Below are 5,449 nucleotides of genomic sequence, written 5' to 3'. Positions count from 1 at the left end.
AGCTAGCGCAGATAGTCCTCGTGTAGCTTTGCGCGAAATTCAAAACAAACAAACAAACATATTATAACTGTGAAAGTAATTCTGTTAGTGTCCAAATATGGCTATAAAGAAATAATCCAAGTGTTTTCTCTCGTAACTGCAGCTACCTATAGAATAGAAATTGACGATTTCTTTAAATCATTCGTATGTGTTTTTCTTACTTCTTACAAAATGTCTTTGAATATACACCAGTGCCATTTCTACCAACTGTCTTTATTTAACCTAGTATTTAACATGTCAGACTCCACATTGAAAAGTCTAGAGTTCAAGTTGTGATACTGCTGAACGTATTGCACACTTTTACCTATAGGTACATTATACAACTGATACTACACCCGTTTTTTGGATGAATGAAATGGACAAAGTCCATAAGGTTCTAATATCTGGCTACATTCCTTCTGGCTAATAGTTCATAATGTGGGTTGGCTATATCAGAACACCAAGGATCTCTGACTTGGTGCACTATTAACTTACCATTCACACATTTGTACAGCAAATTCAATTAATTCATTCGTATTTATTAAATTTGTTTTTTTTGTCATAAGGGCATGACCAGGTGGTTAGGGCGCTTAACTCGCAGTCTGAGGGTCGTGGGTTCTATTCCCCGTCCCATCAAACATGCTTGCCCTTTCAGCCGTGACGGTCAATCCCACTATTCATTGGTAAAAACGTAGTCCCAGAGTTGGCGGTGAGTGGTGATGACTATCTGCGTTCCATCTAGTCTTTCATTTCTAAATTAGGGAAGGTTAGCGCAAATAACTCTTGTGTAGTTTTGCGCGAAATTCAAAACAAACCAAATTGTTGTCATAGAACTTATTGTGGACTATACTATCATGCAATGGCTGAAAATTAAACGAAAATTTAAAAAAAATGTATAGGATTTAATAAATAATGAAAAAGAAGTAAATCCTTAATATTCAAACGAATAATACCGTGAAAGAATTAGCATGAATTTCATCTTAACTTTATGTTCAGTCTAGAAACATAGCTTTCTGTGTTATTCATTTCCCACTTCAACTAGTTTGTATTTATTACATTTATTTGTTTTAATCGAATTCTCGACAGAGTGTACTGCCATGCTGTGTTGTGAGGTAGCGAATTCTATTTTTATTTCATTATCGTTTTTATTTACTATTCATTTACTATTACTTCTATAATTTAGTTAAACTGTGAATTTTTAGTTTACAATTAATATTTTCTAACAAAATCAGCCTATAATTTCACTTGATATAAGCTCTTTTAAATTGATATAGGAAGGAAATGACACATGTGGTAACTTCGAACAGTGCTTTCCAACTTACAATAAATTTACTCGTAAAATTATTTACTATAGAAAATAATAGATGTAACATTAAAAATAGTATTCTTAGTAAATTACGTGCCTTGCGTCCGAGAGACTCTTCCGGTTTTAGGCTTATCTCGCTCGGTGCCGAAGATTTTCAACGTTAGATCTTACCTTCGGTATAACATCTCGAAGTAATGCTGTTCGTTCATCTACTGTTCGATGTGTCGATGGGTATTTTGTTAGTTGGTTCATAGATGTGAAAGATCAAAACTTTCAAACAAATTACATACAGTATATAAATATGTTCATAGTCAGAACTTCTTACTAACATGAAGGAAACCATATACCATAAATATCACTATTAACATTTCTATAAATAAAGAAGTTAAAAAAGAACCAAAAGAATAAAAAACCTAATTCCAAAACAACCTTATTTACACAACAAAGTTATTAAAACATCGAACAAGATCCAACTCCAACCAGAACACCTATTCACTACAGCACGCAAACTATCTTCCCAACGCTCACGACACGTTTTTATTACAATTCACATGATCATTATTTACATACTCTTTTGTAACATTAATAATATCTGTAAGTCACCGCTAGGGGAAACTATTGTCGGTCTCATAATTCACACAACCTAAAATTGATGTAATTGGCCAGAAGGAGAGTTAGTGCTTAAACTGAAGATTTAAGAACATAAACAATTTTCCTGTTATCTGTACTTGACTGTGAAGGGTTCATGATGTCAATATAATGAGGGCCTTAAAAGTAAGGATACTGAAACTTATGATTGATACTGTAGATGAATATCAATTCCTTGTTTAAACCAGGAAGAGTGTGATGTAGCAAATTCAATTTTTATTTTGTTATGGATTTTGACTTTAAATCTCTTGATCTAATTAATTATCGCAGTTTAGCTGGTCTTTGAACGAACTTCCTGGAGCAGAAGATTGAAGAACAGGAACAAATTTTCATTTTAAGGTATATCTACTTAAACTGTAAAGGATTCATGATGTCGGTATAATGAGGTCGATAAAAGTAAGAATACGAAAATTGGGAATTTTTTAGGAGTTATTTAAGTAATCACTTCCTTTTTCGAAAGGGCAAGGAGTGTGAGGTAGTAAGTTCTATTTTATTTCGTTATGGTTTTGTTTCTAGTTAATTTATTCTTTCTATTGTTTAGTTAACTAATAAAAATGTTTAGTTTTACGTTTAAACGCTACCTCGCATTCTACTTAACTACGTCATTTAAAATTTCTAAAAGTTATGAGACTGACACCAGTTTCCTCTATCAGTGACTTTCTGATATTAATGTTGCAAACAAGTGTATAAAATAATGTTAATATCAATTTTTAATATTTTCAATAAGTTGTCTTACGAGAGATAGTAGCAAGTGTTATTATTGTTTATTAGATATTTTAATTTTTTAGTTTTATATATTTCTTATTCTTCTGGTTGTTTTTCTAATTCCTTTCACCTATAGAAATATTAATCCTGATATTGATGGTATCTTGTTCTTTCATCTTCGTAAGAAGTTCTGATCGTGGTCTTGTGCACAAACTATATGCAAACTCTTTGATAGTTTATAAGGAGTCAAGGAAGGACGTATTGGAAACAAGTAACAAAATACCCAACCGTAGATTTTACAGAAGACGATATTCAACGTTGAAAAGCTTCGAAAGCTACAGCGAGAACCTTACACCCCTAAGAGTCTCTGACACAGTTGAAAGTAGGTAACTCGTTACTAGTATTAAGAATATATCAATTATACTCTGTAGTAAATTTTCTCTAATTTATTCTAAGATGGAATGGACTGTTCGAAGTTACTATTTGTGTTACTATATTTTTTATATCAATATACCATGTCAATGATAGGACAGTTTTACGTGTCTAAAATTAAAATATCCATATTTTCTCCAGAGGAAATGCTCATCGTCCTATGCCGTTGCAAAAAAAATTCATTGGCGCAAGAAGGATTTCGGATAGCGTACGCCTTCAAAGGTATATGTATTTAAATTGTTAAGGATTGATGTCGGTATAATGAGGTCGTTAAAAGCAAGGAAACCAAAATTGAGTATTTTAAACAGTCATTAATGTAATCCCTTTCTTCTAAAGAGGAAGGAGTGTTAGGTAGAAAGTTTAATTTTTATTTACTTTTGGATTTGTTAACCGTTCATATATTATAGATTATCTCATTTCGTTAAGCTGCGAATATTTAGTTTTACATTTAAATGCTAACTCACAATCTAGTTATTCACATCAATTTTTAAGTATTAGACTGACGCCAGTTTTCCATAACGGTGACTTGTAGATGTTAATGTTTGTAAAGAGTATGTAAATAATGATCAGTTTTAAATATTTTGGTCTATGTAGTTAATTATTGCAGCTTAGCTGGTCTTTGAACTGTTTCCTCTAACCAGAGTCAGAAGGTAGAGAAGCTGAAGATGGAAGAACACTAAGATTTTTCTTTTGTAAGGTGTATGTACTTAAACTGGGCAGGATTCATTGTGTCAGTATAATGAGGTCCTTAAAAGTAAGGATACGAAAATTGGAAACTTATAAACGGTGATTAATGTAATCACTTTCTTTTCTCGAAAGGGGGAAGGAATGTGAGGTAGCAAATTCTATTTTTCATTTCGTTATGGTTTTGTTATCAGTTCATTTATTATTCTTTCTATTGTTTAGTTAACCTATAAAATTTTAGTTTTACGTTTAAACGCTACCTCGCATTCTACTTAACTACGTCATTTAAAGCTTTTAAAAGTTATGAGACTGACACCAGTTTCCTGTATCGATAAATTGCAGATATTAATATTGCAAAAGAGTATGTAAATAATGTTAATATCAATTTTTAATTTTTAGAATAAATGTTGTCACGAGAAATTGTAAGCGTTATTGGTTATTATTGAAGACTTTATAAACTGTAGTTTTGTACCTATTGTAATTTTTAATTCCTTTTATAGAAATCTTAATCCTGACGTTTATGATATATTATTTCATGTTAGTAGAAATTTCTGGCAAGGGGAATATCCATAAACTACATGTAAACTGTATAATTTTTATAATGGGTCAAAAAAGGAAGTCTTGGAAATATCTAATAAAATACCCAATATCACCTGCAACCGTAGAAGAACGAACAGAAGTACTTGAATATTAAACGGACAATATCCAAAGTTGAAAATACATCTAAAGCAACAGCGAGAAGCTGACAACCGTTAATATATTTCGAACACAATTAAAAGTAGTTAATTTACTACTACTGTTATTAAGGGCTTCTTCATTATCTTCTGTAGTAAATTGTCTTACTCTAAAACTTATTCGAAGATGTAATGAAATGTCTAAACTTAATATTTATGTTACTCCACTTTTTATATTAAAAAATCAATTTAATGGTAGAACAATTTTACTTGTCTAAAGCGAAGAAAATATTTTCTCGACAGAATTATTTCTATACCAGAAAATGTTTTATGTCGTTGCAAAAAATATAAGTGACGACAGAAGGCTTGGAGAGTGCTTCTCCAATAAGAATTTGTTTTGACGTGTCCACATCTCATCCTTCGACTTGTTATCTGCTCAACCTAGTTGGTCTTCGAAGTCAAGCACTCACTGTAAGGGGAACCACAGCAGGAAACTAGAGAAGATCAATCTGAAGAGTTAAGAAAATAAACAACTTGTCCTAGTATCTGTACTTAACTGTAGGAGGGGATTCATAATGTCAGTATAACGATTGCCTTAATAGTAAGAATATTAAAATTGGGAATTTATAAGGAATGATTTAATATTTTAAAATTCTTTGTCTAAAGCGGAAGGAGTGTGAGATAGCATATCTTATTGGTATTTTGTTATGGTCTTCTTTATCGTTCGTTTATTCATTCTATCGTTTAGTTAAGCTCTGAATTTTTATTCACACTTAAACGCTAACTCACCTTCTAGCTAATCGCACCAATTTTTAATTTATATGACTTATGAGACTTACATCAGTTTCCCCTATCATTGACGTACAGATATTAATATTGGTAAAGAGTACGCATATCATTTGTTATTTAATTATTGCAGATTAAATGGTCTTAGAACTCGAACTTCGTTAGGCTGAACTAGAACCGAAAGATAAAGATGTGG

The sequence above is a fragment of the Limulus polyphemus genome, unplaced genomic scaffold (genome assembly GCF_000517525.1).
Source record: "Limulus polyphemus unplaced genomic scaffold, Limulus_polyphemus-2.1.2 Scaffold8277, whole genome shotgun sequence".
In the NCBI taxonomy this organism is placed as follows: Eukaryota; Metazoa; Arthropoda; class Merostomata; order Xiphosura; family Limulidae; genus Limulus; species Limulus polyphemus.
Note: the sequence above shows the minus strand (reverse complement) of the source record.